We start from the raw sequence: 24,393 nt of genomic DNA, 5'->3' as shown, positions 1-24,393 counted from the left end.
TTGTTCTCACAGTTTGCTGCAGTTTTCGTATATTGTGAGAGGATGCAATACCAGATCAGACAGTAACGTCTGATGTGAGGATGCTCTTTTTGATGACAATGTGGAATTTCACCAGTGTGTTCTGTGGGGGACAGAATTTTACCATCTGCTGCAAAAAGCACCTCCTCTGCCAAGCCTTTTGTTAATGAAGGAGATGTGGTTCTCCCAGATGATTCTCCTGAAATGGCAGGAAGTGGATCATGTACAGGCTGAAAAGATTTCAATTTAATTTGGCATCGCATTCGGTGCAGACATCATGGGCCGAAGTGCTTTACTGTTTCTATTTCTAGTTACATATTCAACTCCATATTTATTAGTTTACCTAATTCAAATATGAAAGAATCACGGTGCCTGTTGGTGCCAATTGTTGTAAGAAATTGAAACAGGCTCTCTTAATTACATCAGTCATTAATATCCACAGCATACAGAGCTGAACAGAAATGTATTATCTTCTGTAAGTATCTAATTAGAATATGATTGATATGCTCTTGTCTAGTGAAGATTTATGTAGATCAGGATACTGTGCTGAGATGCAGACTACAACAAGAGATCTTCTATAATCTCCACAAATTAATATTGATAAGGGTAAAGGGAGTATGTAATAGAGTAATTTCTTAAAGTAAATGAAACATTCTTCACTTTCCATGTCAGAAAAAGGGCTTTAATGCTGAAATATGGTATTATACTTCATTTTGATAGAATAATGGATTGCATGCTGGTGTACAATAGTAATTGTACATCATTGTCTGAACAATTTCACTTAAGATAGTGGTCTACATAGTTTGAAAATGTTTGGATCAGTAAATCATCTTTTTTCTCCTGTCACATTACATTTGCAAGAAATGAAGACATCTGACATCCTTTTACATATTGGTAATTCTAATTCATGTGTGGGAAAAATCTATGAATCTCTAAATTCCACTATGAACAGAATGCTTAGTTTATTCTTTTAAAATGAAAAGTAATTGAAGTTGCTCATCAGTTTAGGCTAGTTCATTCATGCAGCTTTCATTTATACAAACGTAAAATGCTTTCTCATTTGCAATTTCAAATCACGTTGTTCCTTTCCGCGCCTTGTGGCGCATTGGGCAGCAACCTTGCTGCTTCTTTACCATTTGTGTCTGTCTTTCACGAGGTCGAGTTGCCAGACCAATGCTCACCCCAGCGTGTAAGGAGCTGGCTGGGTTCGAACCCAGGACCAGTCGCCTCGAAGTCTGGAATAGTTGCCATTACACCACCGGCCAGTAACTTCAAACCAGTTAAACAGACGCACTAATGTGCAAGGTTTTAGGAATTCATATTTCTAATAAAAATCCCACAATTTTCAGAAGGCATTATTTACAAAAGAAACAATCATCCTGCTAAATGTGATAATTTTGTACTAATACAGATAATGTACTGATTTCAAGACTCAGTTAAAGATTCAGTGCAGGTCTATCCACGACACATGTACAATCAGTGGCCACCTTATCAGATACCACCTGTAACTGATAAAGCGGCCACCAAGTGTACATATGCTCATCCACTTCAAGGTTCGACGTGCTGTGCATTTGGAGATGCCTTCCTGCATACCACTGTGGTAACTCATGGTTAATTGAGCTACTATTGCTTTCCTGTCAGTTTGAACCAGTCTGGCCATTCTCCTCTGACCTCGCATTAGAAAGTGGTTTTGCCCACAGAACTGACACTTACTGGATGTTTTTGTTTGTTTTTTTTTGCACCATTCTCTATAAATTCTAAACACTAATGTGTGTGAAATCCAGGAGACCAGCTTTTTCTGGGATACCTAAACCACCCTGCCTAGCACCAACAATCATTCCACAGTCAAAGTCACTTAGATCACATTTCTTCCCCATTCTGATGTTTGGTCTGAACAATAACTGAACCTCTTGACCATGTCTGCATGCTTTTATGCATTGAGTTGCTACCACATGATTAGCTGATTAGATATTTACATTAACAAGTAGGTTTTTTTAAATACTGTATACCTTGTAATAAACATTGTTATACACAGTTCTTCATAGTATTTCAAACTTAGCTATCCGTTTTCTTAGGAATATTTGCAGTGCCCTCTCCTGGAAGTGTTGGCTTAACTTTCTTGCCATTTCCTTGTTTCCTGTTTCATTCCCCCAATTTCATTCTCAGTCTTACTTTAGATGCCCTCTTTTCATATATATTTGTAGAAGCTCCTGCTCTCTCTTTTGATATTACTTGTCAGCTTTGTCTCGCAATCAACTTTCCCCTCTTAAGTAATATTTTAGTCCCTCACTGGTGTCTCCTGAAAAATTCCAGTCTTCAACTCTTTGGCTGCTTTATATATTCTAGTTTTAGGTTAGACTTGCTGCAGAAGTTGACAGGGTTGTTAAGAAGGTACATGTTGTGTTGGTCTTCATTAGTCAGGGAACTGAGTTCAAGAGCCATGAGATAATGTTGCAAATCCATAAAATCCTAGTTAGACAACACTTGGAATATTGTGTTCAGTTCTGGCCACCTTATTATACGGGAAGGATGCGGAAGCTTTAGAAAAGGTGCAGAGGAGATTTATCAGGATGCTTGCCTGGATTAGGTGTTTATTTTGTGAGGATCAGTTGGGCGAGCTAGGATTTTTTCTCTGAAGCGAAGGAGGATGAAAGATGACTTGATAGAAAATGATAAGAGGCGTAGATTGAGTGGATAGCCATAGACTTTTCCCAGGGCTGACGTGGTAATACAAGGGAGCATAATTTTAAGGTGACAGGAGTAAAGTATAGGGGGGATGTCAGAGGCAAGTTTTTTTACATAGAGAGTGGGTGCATGGAATACCCTGCCAGGGGTGTGGTAGAGGCAGATACATCAAGGGCATTTAAGAAACTTTAGATAGGCACTTGGATGGTAGGAAAATGGAGGGGTATGTAGGAGGAAAGAGCTAGATTGCAGACAAGATCATGACGTTCATTTGCTATTCAGACCAAATATCAGAGTGGGGAAGATACGTGATCCACGTGACCTTGACTGTGGACTTATTGTTGGTGCCAGACAGGGTGGTTTGCGTATCTCAGAAACTGTTATTCTCCTGCGATCTTCACACACAACAGTCTCTAGAGTTTACAGAGAATGGTGAGAAAAACAAAAAAAAAATCCAATAAGCAACAGTTCTGTGGGCAATAATGCTTTGTTAAAGAGAGAGGTCAGAGGAGAATGGCCAGACTGGTTCAAGCTGGCAGGAAGGTGACAGTAACTCAAATAACCACACCTACAACAGTGGTGTGCAGAAGTGCACCTTCAAACACAGGGCACGTTGAACCTGGAAGTGGATGAGCTACAGGAGCAGAGGACCATGAATACACACTTAGTGAATGTACTGTATAATCACAGTTATTTTTAACCGCATCTGTTGCTCACACTGACCGCTCAACACCTAACAACTGGTCAGAGTGGTGGAATGAACATCATAGGAAATAACAAGTACTCTATGGTCAGCCAGCAGAGTAAGGAATCACAGGGAAAGGTACAGAAAAAGAACAGAGAAAAGGAGAAAGAAAGCCAGAATTTATCTCTTGAATACTTTTTTACATCGAGAGTGAGATTTTTCTGAAATGAGCTGCCAGATGTACTGAAGAAGATTAGCTTTATTTATCACATGAACATCAAAATATAGAGTGAAATGCGTCATTTGCATCAAATAAATCAGCAAGAGTCACCACGGTTCCAGTGACAACATAGCATAGCATGCCCCAACTCACTGACCCTAACTGTATATCTTTGGAATATGGGAGGAAAACAGAGCACCCAAGGGAAACCCATGCATACATAAGGAGAACCTATAAATTCCTTAAAGACAGTGGCGGGATTGGAAACCCATTCTTGTAGCTGGCACTGTAAAGCACTGTGCTAGCCACTATGCTACCATACCAACATTTTTTTAGGGTTGAAGGAGGTACAGTAACAACTTTTATGAAACCGTTGGACAGGTGCAGTACATAGGCAGAAAAGGTTTAGAAGGTTATGGGTCGAACACAAGAAAATGGGAAGAGCTTTGTGGGCATCTTGATCAGCATGGACCAGCTGGGTGGAAAGGCCTTTTTCTGTGCTCTCTGACTCTACAGCAAACCCTTCAGAGATGTCTTCTGAAGGTTTGCTGATGGATCAAATTTGGGTGACAGACTGAGTCATGTAATGGGCTCTATCTTAAATAATGACAAGTCAGAGCACAGGAAGGAGATAGAGAGCTTGGTGACATGGTGTCATGTTAACGCCTTTCTCTCAACGGCCAACTACTTCAGGAATGGGGGGTGGTGGGGGACTGTCTATAATGGTGCTGAGGATGACAGCATTGAGAGTTTCAAGTTCTGAGGGTGAACATCATCAATAGTTTGACCTTGTCCAACCACATTTTTTTTGAAGAATACATCTCATTGGGTCTTTGGGGCTCTTTCACATCAGACACTCTCACCCAGGCGACCCAGCTGTGGTTGATCAAGCCATGACTCGTGTTCAGGTAGCATGTGCTGCAGATCCTCATGGACTTTCTCTCTTCATCCAGAGTCATTTTGAGGCTTTCTCTGCTGCCTCAGTATTGTTGCTGATGGCTCTCTGCCTCCTTATACCAGCAATATCCAATGCACTGAGGGCTCTGTGAAGAGCCTTTCCAGCGAAGCCCCGGCAGCCCACTTCAACCGGCAAGCACTTTGCCTCCCATCCCACATGGATGCCACAGCCAATAAAACTCACCAATGCCTCTACTTCCTCAGGAGCCTCAAAAAAATGTAGCATGTCCCTGTCCACCCTTACCGATTTTTACTGAGGCACCATAGAAAGCATCCTATCTGGATGCATTGTGGCTTGATATGGCAACTGCTCTGCCCATGACAGCAAGAAACCGCAGAGAGTTGGGGACACATCGTGGAAACCTGCCTCCCCTCCATGAACTCTGTTTACATCTCTCGCTGCATTAGTAAAGCAGGCAGCATAATCAAAGACCCCTCTCCCACTGGCAAGAGATACAAAAGCCTGAAAGCGCATACCACCAGTCTCAAGGACAGCTTCTATCCCACTGTTATAAGACGACTGAATGGTTCCCGAAATGATGAAATAGACTCTTGGCCTCACGATCTACCTTGTTTTGATCTTGCACCTTACTGTCTACCTAACTGCATTTCCCCTGCACTGTTACACTTTACTCTGCGTTCTGTTATTGTTTCACCTTGTGCGACCTCAATGCACTGTGTAATGCATTGATCTGTACAAAGAGTCTACAGGACAAGCTCTTTGTTGTTCCTTAGTTCATGTAATAACGATAAACTAATTACAAATGGGACCTTGCGGGAAGGTTCTAAATTGGGGGAGTGCAAGTTACCACAGGATATGACAGGAGCTAAGGGGCATTAATTGGGAGATGTTGCTGTCAAGACACATCTGAGTCAGACCTGTGGGAGCTGTTTAAAGACAAGCTTGGAGTCAGAGCAAGAGGCTGAGATATTTAAAGACTACTTTGAATCAATATTTACCAAGAAGGAGGACTTAGAACATAGAGCAAAGAATACAGAACAGTCTGGCACAGGAACAAGCTCTTCAGCTCACAATGCTGTGCTGAACCAATTATGTTAATAATCAAATGGCTAACTAAACTTCTGCCTGCACAATGTCTATATCCTTCCATTTTCTTCTCATTCACATGCCTATCTAAATGTCTCTTAAAAAGACCCTAATGTTTCTGACTCTGCCACCAGCCTAGGCACCCACCACTCTCTGTGTAAAAAACTTGCCTCTCACATCTCTCTAGGATTTACCCCCCATCTCACCTTAAATGCATGCTCTCTGGTATGAGACATTTCAACCCTGGGGAAAATATACTGTCTATCTACCCTATATCTGTGCCTCTCATAATCTTATAAACCTCTATCTGATCTTCCCTCAGCCTCCGCCACTCCAGAGAGAATAACCCAAGTTAGTCCAACCTCTCATTATAACATATGCCCTCTAATCCAGGCAGCATCTTGGTTATCCTCTTGGAGAAAGTGGAAGCTTAGTGCAGCAAGCTAATATGCTGGGGTATTTTGAAATTAAGTAGGAAGTAGTACTGGGCCTTTTGAAAATCCACGTCTCCAGGACCCAATGGCATTTAGCCCAGAACATTGAAAGAAACAAGTGAGGAATTTACTGGGGATTTGACAAAGATCATTGTATCCTAACTGGCAACAAGACGCAGTTCCAGAGGTTTGGACAGTGGCAAATGTTGTGCCTTTGTTCAAGAAAGAAAGTAGGGATAATCGAGGTAATTATCGACCCATAGGCCTCATGTTAAAGTAGGGAATCTAATGGGCACTGAGGGTACCTATATGCATTTGGAAAGGCAGGGACAGTCAATGTGGCTTTGTGCAAGGTAGGCCATACCTTACAAATTTGATTGAGTTTTTTGAGGCTAAGGAAGTAAATGTTATCTACATGGAACTTCGTAAGGCATTTAATAAGGTTCCTCATAACAAGTTGATTCAGAAGATAAAGATGCATTGGATCGAGGAAGAATTGCAGGTTTGTATTCAAACCCGTCTTGCCCATAGAAGACAGGGAGTAAGGGTGGAATTCTGGCTGGAGGTCCATGACCGGTGATGTTTTGCAAGGATTGATGTTGGGGTCTCTGTTGTTGGTGATATACAAATGTACATTGGGAGGTCAAATGTAAGGAGAAAGTATACAGTTAATAGTAGACCACTTAAAAACATTGAGTTACAGAGGGATCAAAGTACATTTATTATCAAAGTATGTATACAGAATGCAACTCTGAAATTCATCCTCCCACAGAAAGCCACGAGACAAAGAAACACCATGGAAGCTGTTCAAGAAAATATCAAACATCCAACGCGTGAAAAAAAGAACAAATTGAGCAAATGGCAAAGAGAGAGCAAACAACACATAGAATATCAAACAACAAACCTGTACTGTTCAGTTTAGTGCCACGTCACTAGCCAAGGCAGGCCCTGGGGCCATTCTTCGCTGAAGCGCCCCAGTCCACACCAACTGCCCTGATCAAACCGCTCAAAAACAGCAAAAAAAAAACTGGAATCCAGAAACACATACAACATGAATCTCAAAGTCACCCAAAAGGAGTGCTTAGCCTTGCTGACCAATCCTGGCAACACAGAACCCAAGGATCTTGGGGTCCAGGCCCATAGTTCACTGAAGGTGGCTACAGAAGTGAATAAGGTAGTAAAGCTCATGTATGTCATGCTTGCCTTCACCAGCGAGGGGTTGAGTATAGGAATCAGTAAGTCATGCTGCAGCTGTATAAAATATTAGTCAGACCACACTTGGATATCTGTGTGCATTTCTGGTCACCCATTATAGGAAGGTGTGGAGACTGTGGAGAGAGTCCATTGGAGGTTTACCAGAATGCTGTCTGGATTATATGGCATGGGCCATAAGGAAAGGTTGAACAAACTTGGGTTGTTCCCCTAGAGCATCGGAAACTAAGGGGAGACCTGATAGAACTTTTAAAATTATGAACAAAAGAGACAGAGTAGGCAGTCTGAATCTTCTCTCCAGAGAAAAAAAGTGTCAAGCACCAGAGGACATGCTTTTAAGGTGAGAGGTGTAAGTTTAAAGGTAACAAAAGAAGCATTTTTTTTTAACAGAGAGTGACAGGTGCTTGCAACAGGATATTGGGGAAGTAGTGGAATCAGCCAATCCATTGGGAGTTAAAAAGGCTTTTAGATAAGCAGAAGAATATGACAGGAGTGGAGGAGTATGATGACACCTAGGAAGAGGACATTTAGAAGAAACTGGCTTCAAGATCGGTGCAACATCCTGGGCTGAATGGCCCGTCCAGGGCTGTACTGTCCGATGTTCTATATACTGCATCTATGCAGTTCCTCTCACCTTTTCTGCTAATTAAATCCTTAAAAATGATTACTCCTTCATAAAAATTTGTACATAAATTAAAGTTTGAACTGGCAACATTATCAAAATCAGCCATATCTATAATATCAATCATTTTTCTGGCTTTGTTTGTTCCCCCATCTGATGGATCTTATTAACATAGTGAGCTTGCTGACAATATCCTTCTTGTTACTTTTAAACCTACCCCTCTAACCATAAAAGCCTATCCTCTGGTGTTTTACAGTTCTACTCTGGAGAGAAGATTTGGACTGTTTACCCTAACTATTTCGCTTCAATGTTAAGACCTCTATCAGGGTCTCCTCTTAGCCCTCGAGGTGCTAATTTGTTCAACCTTTCCTTATAGCTCATACCCTGTCATCCAGGCAACATCCTAGTAAACCTCTTCTGCACCCTCACAATTCACTGAGACCCTTACACTTGGCTTCAATTTTCCTGGCCAGAGAAGGGAAGAATCCCTCGGAGTTCCATTCATTAGACTGGCAACCAGTGATTACTTCTAAAATTACAGTACGGGATCAGGATTGGGCACAGCTTAATTTCTCCTCATCTACACACCCCAAACATTCTGTTACTTCTCATCACACATAAATAGTCGGGAAAATAGCTAATACCAATTGAATTGCACTCCAGTATTGGTTGCCTCAGGAAAGATGAGTGAAAAAATGGAAAGAGGGAGAGGGAAAATCTCTTTATTTTCTGAAAAGATCATTGCATAGTCCTGTCATGTGCAATTAAGAAAAGCATTATACACTGACATATGTTAAATGTTGCTAGGTAACTGTGCTTGTAGATCAGGCTCAAAGTCAAGATATGGTCCATTGAATGTAATCTGGACGAAAACCAGGAAATGATAAGGTAAGTTCCATAAACATTAGACATGCACTGTTGAAATCAATCATTGAAAAATTTAAATTTCAAAATGAAATATAGGAACAGGCAAGATAATAGTATTTCATTTGTTTATGACACCTGAAAGTGCGCATGTTTCTTTGTGTTTGATGTTGATATATTAGCATTAAAACCTTCAAAGCCATATTTATTAACTATATACTGTACATGATTATAAACTGAATATCAAACTCACCGGTTAGACTGAAGTGTACAGCTCGTCTTTGACAGTAACCGAGTGGCTCAACTTCAGGCCGCAGTGAATTGATAACCTATCCTAAAAAAAAGTGTACATTAGTAGATGATCAATACAATTACCAGAACCATGTAGATAATTGCATAAATTACATAGAGTGACACGGTACATAAAAACACAGAAGATTATTATAATTGCCTTTGGAAGCATCAAAGGACTATAAGATTGAATGCTCTATGTGCAAGAAGCCTATGGTTTAAACAACCATGGATCAGATTTTGCCATAACAGAACATCCAGTAACATTTACCTTCCAACAGACTTGACACTCTATTTCTTGTCTCCATAAACCTATGTTTAAAAATTGCATAAAATAAAACCATAAGACATAGGAGCAGAATTAGGCCATTTGGCCCATCGGGTCTGTTCTACCATTTGACCATGGCTGATTTATTATTCCTCTCAACGCCATTCTTTCTGCCTTCTCCTCATGACCTTTGATGCGTTTACTAATCAAGAATCTGTCACCCTCCATCATAATGTAATTTGATAACTCACAATGATGGACACTAGGTACTGGAAATCAAGTAATCATGTCAGTCAAAGATGTCATGGAGACATACAGCACAGAAACAGGCCCTTTGGCCCACAGTGTTCGTGCTGTTCATCAAGCACCCAGTTCACACTAATCCTAAACTAACTTCATTTATTCTCCCCACATTCTTATCAAATGCCCCCAGATTCTAACACTCACCACACTAGGAATAACTTACGTTGGTCAGCTAACCCACCACCATGCACATCCTTAGAATGTGGGAGGAGGCCCATGTACTCAACAGCAGAACACGCCATTGCATTAAGATTTGAGGAAAATAGGAAAAAGCGTTCAGTAATACTAGAAACTCTGCCGATGCTGGAAATCCAGAGTAACAGACAAAAACTGCTGGAGGAAATCAGCAGGTCAGGCAGCATCTATGGAGAGGAATAAAGAGTCAAAATTTTGGGGCGAGAGACTTCATCCGGACCAATGGTTCAGGAATACTATACACCACTCACCTAACCCCACTTCATCAACCTATCCACCCCCACCTCAAAAGAACAGGAATCAATCCACAGTTCGATTGGGGTGTAGAACTGTATTTTTCTTGTAGTTTAACTTTCCTACACTTGCTTATATTTTTATATACTCATGTACAGCATATACATACGATTGTCCAGTGATTTTGCCAGCAATCGCAATACAGTTGCTTCCATATTTTTCTAGAAACTTAGCTTTCAGTAGCAGGTGTCAAGTTACTTGAATTTGGCTATTTTATAGGTTATTTATTATCACTGGAATTTATATCAACTCTAGCCTGAGTACGAGATGACTGCGATGGGGTATTTTCTCAGTCATGTGGAAGGATGCCAATGTTGCAGCACAGCTGGTAATGTGCCAGAGGAGTTTGGCCTGCAAACCCCATGTTCCATGATTGTATGACTATTCTGAAGTTTCTGTTACTTACAGGGGGAAGTAACTGCTGGAAAGTTCCGCCTCAAAGTCAAGTAACGCACAGGGAAAAAAACAACAGATTGAATAGAGAGGAAACAATAAAAGTCTGAAATTTCTGACACACAAAAGGTCCTGCAGATGCTGAAAATCTCAAGCAGCATGCACAAAATGCTGGAAGAACTCGGCAGATCAAGCAGCATTACTGGAGGGAAAAGAACAGTTAACGTTTTGGGCCGAGATCCTTCATCAGGACTGGAAAGAAAGAGGGCAGAAGCTAGAATACAAAGGTATGGGGAGGAGGAGGACAAGCTGACAGAAAGTATGCGCTAAGTGAAGGGATGGGTAGGTAGGTGGGGGAGGAGAGATCGGAAAAGCTGGGAGGTGACAGGTGGAAGAGGTAAAGGGCTGAAGAAGGAGGAATCTGATAGGAGAGGGCAGTAGACCATGAATTAAAGATAAGGAAGTGGGGAACCAGAGGGAGGGGATGGGGAAGAGAGGACCACCAGAATTGGGGAGGGAACTGAGGAAAGTGGTTATCAGACGTTAGAGAAACTGATGTTCATGATGTCAGGCCTAATCATGGAGGACATGGATTGACATGTTGGTACGGGAATGGGAAGTGGAACTGAATGGGGGACACCTTCTATTCCTTCTTGGTAGTCTCTAACCTGATGGCAAAACCATTAGCCACTCACTCCTCTCTGTTCCCCCCTTCTCCTTGCTTTTCCTTATTCTGGTAGCCTTTTCTTCTCCTCCGTGACCTGCTCATCCCTTCCCTCTAGTTCCCCAGATTCTTTCCTTTATATTATGGTCTACTGTGCTTCCCTATCAGATTCCTTCTTTGTCTGCTCTTTCCTTCTTCCACCTATTACCTTCCAGCTTCCCACATCACTCCTTTTCAACCCCCCATCTCCCACCCATCTACCCTCCCCCTCACCTGCGCTCACCTGTTCCCTCCCCCTCACCGGCGCTCACCTGTTCCCTCCCCCTCACCTGTGCCCACATGTTCCCTCTCCCTACCTTTTTGTTTTGGCTTCTGCCCCTTCCCAGTCCTCAGCCTGAATCGATGACTGATCACTTCCCTCCATAAATGCTGCTGAACCTGCTCAACTCCACATTTTGTGTCTATAACTTCTTTTGGCTAGTTTTCAAAGCCGAGGTAAAGAGATAGATCATTAGTCTTACCACACTATGAAAAGCATCCTTACACTTCTAATAACACAATTCTATCATACCAAGATCAACATCTTCCCCTCTGCCATCGGATTTCCGCATGGACATTGAATCCATGAACACGACCTCACTACTTTTTTGCAGTACTTATTTAATTTAACTTTTAATATATATATATACTTATATATTTCAATGTACTGCTGCCGCGTAACAAGAAATCTCATGACATATGCTGGTGATATTAAACTGAATTGTGATCCTTCATGTAAAATTAATTGGCAAATCTTGTGAGCTCTTAAAGGGAATGGAATACGAGCAAGATAGCATTTTCACGAAGTAACTCCAGATATTTAATCACTTGGCACTTCAAGTTAATGTATTGTTGATCCATAAATAATAAAGAATATCAGTATCCCTGCTGTTGTATTGACAACAAATTCTGGCCCATTATCTTATCATTGTCTTGATTTGTGAGAACCACTGGAAACATAAAACTTCATTTTATGATGTTTTTTAAGATTCCAGGAAGCTTTGACAGTAAGAAGATCATAAGACCGTAATACACAGGAGCAGAAATTGGCTATTCGGCCCATCAAGTCTGCTCCACCATTCCATCACGGCTGATTTATTATCCGTCTCAAACCCATTCCTTGTTCAGACTATTCTACACATGGACTCAGACCCAGTGACCTGTAATTTCCCTCAAAACTGCCCCTGTGAGTCACTCAGTTCGACACAGTCCTGAGGCAACAAATGATCACCTTGCCAGTGGCAATCACATCCTGTGAAAAAAAAAGTTGTATACATCAAAGTCATACGAAAGTGAGTTGCCACCCACTGAACATCTTTTTCAAGACGAAGAAAAACACTGAATATTTATTGCTTCGTTCAAGAAATTGTTTTTTTTAGAAGTACAGAAGAGTAACAGGCCCTTCTGACGCAACGAGCCCACACCGCCCAATTACACCCATGTGACCAATTAACCCACTAACAAGTACATCCTTGGAATGTGGCAGGAAACCGGAGCAACCAGAGGAAACTCACGCATTCATGGGCAGAATGTGCGAACGTCCTACAGGCAGCAGCGGGAATTGAACCCTGATCACTGGGTTACTGGATTACTGTAATGATCCGACATCATGCATCCGTCGACTGTACCTCTTCCTAGAGATGCTGCCTGACCTGCTGCATTCACCAACAACTTTGATGTGTGTTGCATCAATCATTAGTCATTTACATGTAAAACCACATTTCTGTTGTTAAGTTCCATTATAACCTATTGGTTCCTCATTAGTATAGTGGTGAGAATTCCCACCTTTTACATGGGAGACCAGGATATGATTTCGTGATGGGGAAACAACTTTGGTAGTGTAAAAGTTAACATAACAAGCAGTGAAATACTCAAGGTTCTTTGACACTAGATCAGATCACTAATTGCAGCAACTCTTTTACTGATCTGAGGGCTTGTCCAAAAAGTGCAGCATGGTGGCATGGTGGTTAGTGTAACACTATTGGGCCAGTGACCCAGGTTCGATTCGTGCCTTTGTCTGTAAGGAGCTTGTACATTCTCCCCTTGACTGCATGGGTTTCCTCTTGGTGCTCCAGTCGGTAGACACTGTGGAACTGGGTGGTGCAGGCAAGTTGGGACATAAGGGCATGTTATACTGCTGTACCGCTAAATAGATTAAAATAAAATAAATTGGGAATAGGATTTATACTGTCAGAAGGTGATGGATAACTCCCTATATTACAAGTCCGGACCTGAATAGAAATTCTTCAGCATGGAGCTGAAAATTGGGAAAAAATGTATTTTCAGATCTTGTTAGTGCAAAGGAGTAAAGATATAATAACTAAAGAAAGCTGAGGGAGATTCATTTGAGGTGGATAGTTTGCTCTTTCTGTGCAGTCAATTTCTTTGATTATATTATATGATAAACATTGACTGAGCAAACGCTTATCAATTTTGAACCCCAGGGAGATAAGACATTTCTAAATGCATTGTGAGCATGCTGTGCTGGTGCGAGAATACTTGGTGACATTTGCGGGCTGCCCCCCAGCACATCGTTAGGTTGTGTTAGATGTTGTTTTTGTTGCATGACGTATCAACACACCACAACAAATTCCAAACATATGTACATTTATAAAGTTGATTCCTGATCCCATCCGCCTTGCTTGTGAGGCTCCTTGCATTAAAGTATGTAGCATTCTTATGCTACCCCTCTTGTTGCTGTTCTTCTCACTGGACTTGCCTGTTCTATCACCGTGAAGCATGGGTTGTATCTGAACTGGAAGGGACAAATATCCTTGCAGGGGGGCTTGCCAGTGTTTAGGGGCCGTTGAGGGTGGGGGTTGGGGATTGACCCAGAATGACAGCGCAACATGGTGGGAGGGCTTGCTCAAGACCAAGCGATGCAGAACAGAGGATTATCATGGAAGCCTGTATGCATGGGGGGTGGTAGCAGGGTGGGAAAAGGGTTTGTTCTCCTGCTGTTGCTGTTGTTCCTGCTTTGTTTTCTGCGTGGCATGCTATATTAGCACCAGAATATGTGGCGACCCACGTGGGCCGCCCCTGCACATCCTCAGGTTGTACTGGTTGTTAACGCAAATAATGCATTTCACTGTATGTTTCGATAAATAACCTGAAATGGTGAAAAGAAAGGGCCATTGTGGAGTTCACAGTTAGATCCCATTTGTGTCTAGAAATTGGAGCTCATCTAATTTTGCTTCATTAAAATGGTGAATTGCAGAAAAGTTGGAGTAAAACCCTGTTAAAAAATGGAGGATTAAAAAAAAATTTTAAGTTAGCTCTTGTTGAATGTTCTTAGTACCCACCATACAGCACCATAAAAGGTTGCCAAGAAAAATGAGAGGTGAAAGGGAAGGAAGGCGCTGGTGGGGGGTAGGGGAAGCACTTCACTGACCTGTGTGGTGGTGGGTCTATACGTGACAGTCTGGTCCAGTAGGTCCCCATGCCATGAATAGTCCCAAACCATGTAAGATGTAGGCTCATCAAGGAACCAATGATTACAACGTCTTGCATTGAGGTCCATAATATAGTTATAAGCATTCTGAGTCACAACTTTAGCGTATAATTTCTGTCAGTAAATGTAAAATGGCTACTGCACACCAGATGGTGTCAATTCAATATGCACTTGATGCTGAGCAAATGTCAGATGCACAAGGCTGAATCATGCTCAGAAGCGATTTTTTTTAAGCGCATATACAGGAAATCTGAAATAAGAACAGAAAATGTGGGAAACACTCAGCAGGTCAGGCAGCACCTATGGAGAGAGAAAAAGGGTTACTGTTCCAAGCCCTTGTTCAACATTTTCTGTTTTTATATCCGTCCCGTGATGCTGAAGACGACAAGAACTTTATAAATGCTTAGAAAATGGATATTATACATTATAATTTTTAACTCTTTGTGACATGTGCAACTAACATTATTAGTACGCTCAGTGGCCACTTTATTAGGTACACCTGCTCATTAATGGAAATATCTAATCAGCAAATCTTGTGGAAGCAACTCAATGCATAAAATCATGCAGGCATGGTCAAGAGGTTCAAACACCAGAATGTGATTTAAGGGACTCTGACCATGGAATGATTGTTTGTGCCATTCAGTGGGGTTTTAGTATCTCAGAAACTGCTGATCTCCTGGGATTTTCATGCACAGCAGTCTCTAGAATTTACAGAGAATGGTGCAAAAAACAAAAAAAAAAGACATCCAGCGAGCAGCAGTTCTGTGGGTAAAGACGCCTTGTTAATGAGAGGGGTTAGGGGAGAAAGTCCAGACTGGTTCAAGCTGACAGGAAGGCGATAGTAGCTCAAATAACCATGCGTTACAACAATGGTGCGCAGAAGAGCATCTCTGAATGTACAACACATCAAACTTTGAAGTGTATGGGCTACAGCAGCAGAATACTATAAACATATGCTCAGTGGCCAACTTTTTAGGTACAGGAGATACCTAATAAAGTAGCCACTACGTGTATTTTCCATGCTGTGCAAACCTTTAAAGTAGGGTGTGAACTGTTTGGAACACAGCAGGTTAGAAATGACATATTGGCACTTGGGAAGACTGAAACATTTATCAGAAAGGTATAAAATAAAAACAAAAATGCTGTAAACATCAGTCGGTCATGCACTACAGAAAAGTTGCTGCAAAACAACAAATTTCATGACATATGTCAGTGATAATAAACCTGATTCTAATTCTGATAGTTCTTTCAGGTCTGGGTCCTTTGTCAGAACTGACCCTTTGATCTTTCAACTTGGTCATAAAAAGGTTAATAGTTTTATTTCTATATTCTCATAGGAGGTTAAGGAGGTTCAGCTCGTCATCAAACACTTCAAATGATTTCTACAGATGTACTGTTGAAGGTACCTGGACTGGTTCGGAACGGCAACTCGAATGCACAGGAATGCAAGAAGCTTCAGAGAGTCATTGATTCATCCCAATACATCCCACCCCACCACCACCATTGGTAGAACCTACACCAGGGGCTACCTCAATGAGGCAACGTGCATCATCAAAGATCCCTCCCACCCTACCGAGCGCCGTGTCACCTTCTTACAGCTACCGCTGAGCAGGAGGCAAAGAAGCCTGAAGTCCCACACTGCCAGGTTCAAGAACAGCCACTTCCCCTAAACCAACTGGAAGAATCCTAATCACTAGAGTATAGCTACGCTGTGGCCACTTTGATTACTTTGCACTAAAATGGACTTTGCCTTTTCTGTTTTAAAAGCATTCTTTCTTCTAAAATCGTGAATTTTGCCCTTGTGAATGCTGATATATGCCACTATGTGATTTGGTGCAAAATTAAGTTTTCATTGCACATGGTGCATACATGTACCCGCGCACATGACAGTAAACTCGACTTTTACTGTGTCAGGTATCATTTTGATTAAAAGTTCTAAAAAGCAGCACCTGCAATTTTTTTTTACCAGAATGATACCTGGATGATAAGGTTTTAAACAAGAAACAGATTGCACAAATCCTTTCATTCCCTGAAATTTCGATGGTTAAGGAGTGATTTTTATTGAAGTTTCCAAGATATCCAGGCTAATGCTGGTAGTGCTTCTGTTCCTACATAAATCATGCATGAACTTCAGCACCTAGAAAGAGGTACTTGTGATGTGTAACCTATTAGTAAACAGTAAGCATGAGTAATTTCCAGCATCCTGCAGGCCAATTCAAAATAATCCGTTAATTCACATCATATTTATATCTCTTAAAGGTCGAGCGAGCACTGAATGAAACCACACGCAGAGTTCATTCAGTAGCAGCGGAGGGTATGCGCCTCAGGAAGGGCAATTGCTAGATCAATACTCGCACTGATGCTGATGCTGAATTAGTGAACTCCTGGGGAATGGTGCCGGTTGTTACAACAATCACAGTTTTATGAAGAAGAGCTTTTAAGAGCATTCTGGACACACTTAGTTATTTAAATTTAATTTCCCATAATTTTGGTGGGATTTGAACTCAAGCCTGAGGAGCAACAGTCCAGAATTTGGGTTGCTGGAAATTAACTACCACACTGCTCATATTCCTGCTATACATAAAAAGACAATAAAAAATAAAGTGTTTGTTTTCACAAATAGAAACTGATTTTAGGCAAACTGGCATTTTGAAATCTAAGAATTAAAGATTGTTAACTAAAGGAATGGATGGAGCTATGAGGTTAGATATATGGAAGTTAATGGAGTTAGATTGTGTGTCGAATGGTGGAGCAGACTTAAGTAGTAAACGGTATTCTCCTCTTCCAATTTCCTATATTCATGGGACAAAATCTTGGCTCAGAGACCAAATTGTCCAAATGTGAACTAATCAAAAGACAATGCTGTTAACAGGACCGATTGTAAAAGTGCCTCACCAATATCAAAACCCCCTAGAGGACCACAGCCTTGCTGTAGGGTTTGGAGGCTTGCGTGTCTCAATGACTTGGAGTGCTACATTGGCTGGAGTCAGGGCTTTATGCTTTGGGTCACCCATGCCAAACAGATCAAAGGGTAGAGGCCAGACTAAGTGTGGTCCATTGGTTCTCCAGGTTCGGGGGCTCAGCTCAAGGCTAACAACCCTGACTGGTAAAACAAAACTGTAACGGAAACAGTTATGAAGAATCCTTCTACACCTGAGTGCGACGGCATTCCTGAGTCTCTACTCAGGACTTGCATGGTTGACAGTAATGAAAACCGAGAGGAAGCTGCTGGCATGAGGAAGGAAGCCCTGAACAACACTGGTGATGGAGGACCATCTTTGCTGCCCAAAACGCCAGTGGTGTAAAGGGGAGTAAGCAATAATCAGAAAAAAACAACAAGAACCATTAATTCAGACTATATGCAGTCACATAATTTCTTCAGGTTGTAGTGTGGCTTTTTGTAGCTCTCTCATATGTATTGGAATTGTTTACATATTATAATGCAAAAAAGTGCTGTACTTATAGACTGTTAAGGTGAGGGTCCCATTCAATATATCAAGCTTCTTAAAAGTTAGTGCAACCACTATCAAGATGGCACTGAGCTTCAACTTTCATTGAGTTGGAGCTCAAATGCAGTTATTTAATTTTAATTGTTCTTAAGGTTCATAAGTATGGTTTTGGGGACAGAGACACGGGTTAGGTGTCGGGTTAGGTGTCAGGTTAGGGTTTAGGGATAGGGATGTAGGGGATTTAGAGGTTACGCCGGAGTTCCATATTCAAAGATAGAGACATGGGGCAACTGTGGTCGAACGATGGACATTGGACCAGCAGAGAGTGAATGAGAGTCCTCCCCTCCCCTCCCCAACCCCCCCCCCCCACCAGGTAAGTGAGTTGTCAGTGGGTTCTAGTGTTGGAGTTATGAGTGGGCAGGAGAAATGAGTTCCGATGACCCCCCTGGGTTTGTGAATCAGTGACACTGGAGTTTGAGGCCTCATGTTCGGAGTCCCATCATCATTGAATCCAGAGTTCTAGGCTTAGTGTTCAGTGATCGACGTGTCCTGGATTCGATGCCGAGGGTCAGATCTGAAGTCCAGAAATCCAGGCCCAGTGACCAAAGCTGACTCTGCAAATCTGTGTGAGTCTGCTAGGGAGGTCAAAGGTTGCTGTCTGCAAGCCCATCTGCCAGAGGCTGCAAGCTTGAGGCCTGTCTTGGGAATTAAAGGACTGTGTATGTGCGTGGATGAGAGGAAGGGATGGGGCTTGTTATTACTGATGTTATTTTGTTGCTTGTTCTGTTCGGTACTGTTCTGCTGAGCAATCTGGGCATGCTATGTTGGCGGCAGAATGTGTGGCAACACTCGCGAGCTGCCCCCAGCACACCCTCGGACGTGATGGTTGTCAACCCAAATGATACACTTCACTGTATGCTTCAATGTACGCGTTACAAATAAACTTGAATCTTGAATTGCTTTATAAATTTTACTAAGTATTTTGTTGTGAGAGTTTGGAAAGATGTTTTTAAATGTGCCTTAGAAAGGAAATTATTTAGTTGATTCAGTTTGCTCCTGAAAAGTTCCTCAAACTTTGGTAGATTAATAATTGCCTTGCACATACCCAGACACTGCTGTGCTCAGAGCAGTTGCCTGCCGATAGTTATAATCTACAGAGTCTGCTGATGTTGGAATAACATTTGCTGGAAAGTTTCCTCAGCACTCAATATTGCCCCACAGCAGATTTTGCAGAAAATTACAATATAGATTCCTCAAGCTGTTGCTCAGCACACACACACACACACACACACACACGCACATGCACGCGCACACACACGCACACACACACACACACACGCGCACACACACACGCACACACACACACACACACACACACACGCACACGCACACGCACACACACACGCACACTACACAAAGTTTTCAAAGCAAGTGAAACTTGGAAAAGCTGGCTTCAATGGGGCAGTCAGGAGTTCCTTTATGGCAAGGACGAGGAGAGCAGTGAGGGGGAGCATCAACCATCCAGCCACAGTTACTATTGTTACTTGTCATCTCAGTTCACTGCATGTGACCTTAAAGCATCACCACTGACACTCTCACTGGCCTGATTTCCATGAAAATAAAGCTTGCCCCAGTCTATTTTTCCTGCTTTCTCTGCCCTGAAATATTGCTCCACCTCACCATGACAATCAGCATTAACTTGACACTGCTGAGTAGAAGCGCCAAGATGCATCATTTTTCATCATTATTCCCATTTCCACAGTAGAAAATGATCAGCCTTTGGCCAGGGCACTCTGAATAGCCACACCATAGTGCTTCGATTGTAAAATCTGATGAAGTGCCATTGTGAGTACCCTTGCCATGAACATTCATTGTAGTAACACATACAAAATACTGGAAGAAACCAGCATTTCAGGCAGTATCTATGGGACAGAATAAACAGTCAACATTTCAGACAGAGACCCTTTATCAGGACTGGTAAGGCAGGGGAAGAGGTCAGAATAGGAAGGTTGGGGGGTGAGAGAGGAGTACAAGCTGGCAGATGATGGGTGAAACCAGGTGAGGGGGGAGGTGGGTGGTTTGGAGAGGGGGGCATGAAGTGAGAAGTTGGGAGGTAATAGGCGGAAGACATGAAGGCCTGGAAAAGAAGGAATCTTAAAGGACAGGAGAGTGAACCATGAGAAAAAGGGAAGGAGAAGGGGCACCAGGACGGGCACCAGGACCAGCACCACAACTCAGCAACACATACAAAATGCTGGAGGAAGTCAACTCACTAAAACTTATCTATACCGAGGTATGTATTTTGAAATGGCCAAGGAACTTGGCAGTTTTAAGTTTCTGTAGACAAGAAGCTTCTTGCTGTTGAAGGTTTTAGTGCTTTCCCTTCATTCTATTACACAAGCAAGAATGAACAGAAGCAAAGGGAGGCTACAGATTCCAAAGGCACTCTGTCCAGACTGGTTGCTATGGTGATAATCTACATCTAGCTATCAGGCATGACTGAAGAGTTGTGTAGCCAGTAGTTTATTAAGGAGAGTGTGTCATCTGGCTAAGGAAAACTTGTGAAAATATAGACTTACAGCTGTTAGGTTGTAAAATAATTCCTCTATCTTCTTCTGCACTTGCAAAACTTATGCCACATTTCCGTCTATACACAGCAGCACTGATTAATGTTTTATTCATTCCCCTTGACCTTACCTACCACCCCAGGAGCCTCTACATCCATCATATCACTCTCTGCAACTGCGGCCATATTCAACTAAACACATCTTTTCATCCCTTCACTCTCCACTTTCCACCTTCCACAGGGATCACTCTTTTCATGATTCCCTTGTCCACTCGGCACTCCCCACTGATCTCCCTCCTGGCACTTACCCCTGCAAATAGGCTAAGTACTGCACCTGACCATTCACCTCCTCCCTCACCACCGTTCAGGGCCCCAAACAGTTCTTCCAGGTGAGGCACCACTTCACCTCCAAGTCTGTCAGGGTCATCTACTATATCTGGTGCTCCCACTGTGGCCTCCTCTACATCGGGGAGACCTGACAAGGATTGGGGGACTGCTTCATCGAGTATCTTCACTTTGTCTGCCACAGCAGGCAGGATTTCCTGGTGGCCAACCACTTTAATTCCACTCTTATGCCCATTCCATTGGTCCGTGGCCTCCTCTACTGCTGCGATGAGGCCACTGTCAGGTTGAAGATGCAGCACCTCATATTCTGTCAGGGTAGTCTCAAACCTGAGAGCATGAACAGTGAATTTTCTAACTTCCAGTAATTTCTTCCCCCTCTGCCCTCTCTCTTTTTCAATCCACATTCTGGATCCCCTCCCCCTTATCTTTTCTCTTCTCCTCACCAGCCTACCACCTCTCTCAGATGATGCAGAGTTAATCAGTGTTTCCTTCTTCAGTCAAGGGCAAACTTGTGTGTCTGTCATCATCTAGAAAATCATGAAGTATATCCTGTATCTGTATTTTAACAGATAAAAATGCTTCACTGTTTGGGGCTTAGCTAAGCACAAACTGGCAGACTGTACATTTATAACTTTGTAAAGTTCTTCCTGAGGCTGTGGATAAACCCACGCCCTTCTTTCTAATATACTTGCTGACAGGTGGTGATGCTGTGTACGCTACTAGATGAGAACACAGCGCAATCTACCTAGGTATCATATGGATAGTCCAAGTACCTACAAGGATATTGAGCACATCTACAAGAGGCACTGCCACAAGAAAACAGCATCCATCATCGAAGAAACACACATCAAAGTTGCTGGTGAACACAGCAGGCCAGGCAGCATCTGTAGGATATAGCGAGTCTGAGTCAAAGTGTGGTCGAAAAGTTGAAGAGCCATCATCGAAGACCCCGGCCATCTAAGCCATGTTCTCTTTTCGCTGATGCTATCGTAAAGGAGGTACAGGAGCCAAGGACACACACCACCAGGTTCAGGAACAGTTTTACCCTACAATCATCAGGCTCCTGAACCTTCACTCACCTCAACTCTGAAATGATTTCACAACTTACAGACTCACTTTCAAGGACCCTAAAGCCCATGTTCTCAGTGTAGATGATTTACTTATTGAGTTGTTATTATTGTTTTTTCGTATCTGCACAGTTTATCTTATTTTGTACAATGGTTATTTGTCAGTCTTTATGTGTAGTTTTAGAACAATGTAGATGCTCAGCTAAAATAACGTGGGCAACACCTTGGTGAAGGAGCTGCTATTGCAGGCCCGCGGCTAGAAGAATCTGGGTACAATCCTCACTTCGGGTGTGGAGTTTGCAATGTTTCCCTGCTCTCTTCCAACGTCCCAAAGATGTACTAGTAGATTGCTATAATTTACCCACTGGTGTAGAATCAAAGAGGTTAATGAGCACTCAAGAGACAAATTGTATGGATATGGAACGGTTCAGATATGGGAGCACTTGTTGGTGAGATTACATGAATAACCACATGGGATAAGTACATGCATGGAAGCGGTATGACAGACTATGGTCCAGGTGTGGGTCGAAGGGAGGGGTATGACAGACTATGGTCCAGGTGTGGGTCGATGGGAGGTGTGTGACAGGCTATGGTCCAGATGTGGGTCGATGGGAGGGGTATGACAGACTATGGTCCAGGTGTGGGCCGATGGGAGGGGTGTGACAGACTATGGTCCAGGTGTGGGTCGATGGGAGGGGTGTGACAGACTATGGTCCAGGTGTGGGTCGATGGGAGGGGTGTGGCAGACTATGGTCCAGGTGTGGGTCGATGGAAGCGGTATGACAGGCTATGGTCCAGGTGTGGGTCGATGGGAGGGGTGTGACAGACTATGGTCCAGGTGTGGGTCGATGGAAGCGGTATGACAAACTATGGTCCAGGTGTGGGTCGATGGGAGGGGTGTGACAGACTATGGTCCAGGTGTGGGTCGATGGAAGCGGTATGACAGACTATGGTCCAGGTATGGGTCGATGGGAGGGGTGTGACAGACTATGGTCCAGGTGTGGGTCGATGGGAGGTGTGTGACAGGCTATGGTCCAGGTGTGGGTCTACGGGAGGGGTGTGACAGACTATGGTCCAGGTGTGGGTCGATGGAAGCGGTATGACAGACTGTGGTCCAGGTGTGGGTCAAAGGGAGGGGTGTGACAGACTATGGTCCAGGTGTGGGTCGATGGAAGCGGTATGACAGACTATGGTCCAGGTGTGGGTCGATGAGAGGGGTGTGACAGACTATGGTCCAGGTGTGGGTCGATGGGAGGGGTGTGACAGACTATGGTCCAGGTGTGGGTCGATGGAAGCGGTATGACAGACTATGGTCCAGGTGTGGGTCGATGGGAGGGGTGTGACAGACTATGGTCCAGGTGTGGGTCGATGGGAGGTGTGTGACAGGCTATGGTCCAGGTGTGGGTCTACGGGAGGGGTGTGACAGACTATGGTCCAGGTGTGGGTCAAAGGGAGGGGTATGACAGACTATGGTCCAGGTGTGGGTCGATGGGAGGGGTATGACAGACTATGGTCCAAGTGTGGATCGATGGGAGGGGTGTGACAGACTATGGTCCAGGTGTGGGTCGATGGGAGGTGTGTGACAGGCTATGGTCCAGGTGTGGGTCGATGGGAGGTGTGTGACAGGCTATGGTCCAGGTGTGTGTCTACGGGAGGGGTGTGACAGACTATGGTCCAGGTGTGGGTCGATGGAAGCGGTATGACAGACTATGGTCCAGGTGTGGGTCGATGGGAGGGGTGTGACAGGCTATGGTCCAGGTGTGGGTCGATGGGAGGGGTGTGACAGACTATGGTCCAGGTGTGGGTCGATGGGAGGGGTGTGACAGACTATGGTCCAGGTGTGGGTCGATGGAAGTGGTATGACAGACTATGGTCCAGGTGTGGGTCGATGGGAGGGGTGTGACAGACTATGGTCCAGGTGTGAGTCGATGGAAGCGGTATGACAGACTATGGTCCAGGTGTGGGTCGATGGGAGGGGTGTGACAGACTATGGTCCAGGTGTGGGTCGATGGGAGGTGTGTGACAGGCTATGGTCCAGGTGTGGGTCTACGGGAGGGGTATGACAGACTATGGTCCAGGTGTGGGTCGATGGGAGGGGCATGATAGACTATAGTCCAGGTGTGGATCGATGGGAGGGGTGTGACAGACTATGGTCCAGGTGTGGGTCGATGGGAGGTGTGTGACAGGCTATGGTCCAGGTGTGGGTCTACGGGAGGGGTGTGACAGACTATGGTCCAGGTGTGGGTCGATGGAAGCGGTATGACAGACTATGGTCCAGGTGTGGGTCGATGGGAGGGGTGTGACAGACTATGGTCCAGGTGTG

General features: G+C 43.5%; 1 protein-coding gene across 6 annotated transcripts in view; it reads right to left on the bottom strand.

Annotated features, from left to right (window-relative positions):
• LOC140199674 (neurocalcin-delta) overlaps positions 1-24,393 on the bottom strand; it is a 351,531-nt gene that overhangs the window by 92,848 nt on the left and 234,290 nt on the right. For 5 of the 6 annotated variants that reach the window (XM_072262168.1, XM_072262151.1, XM_072262178.1 and 2 more), the window contains one exon: positions 8,999-9,079. The gene's annotated coding sequence lies outside the window, so the exon portion shown is untranslated. The remainder of the gene's footprint in view (positions 1-8,998; positions 9,080-24,393) is intronic. The other variant, XM_072262161.1, reaches the window with a different exon arrangement.

This window comes from Mobula birostris, chromosome 1 (assembly GCF_030028105.1).
Source record: "Mobula birostris isolate sMobBir1 chromosome 1, sMobBir1.hap1, whole genome shotgun sequence".
Classification (NCBI taxonomy): Eukaryota; Metazoa; Chordata; class Chondrichthyes; order Myliobatiformes; family Myliobatidae; genus Mobula; species Mobula birostris.
Note: the sequence above shows the minus strand (reverse complement) of the source record. Positions and strands in the feature narration are given on the sequence as shown.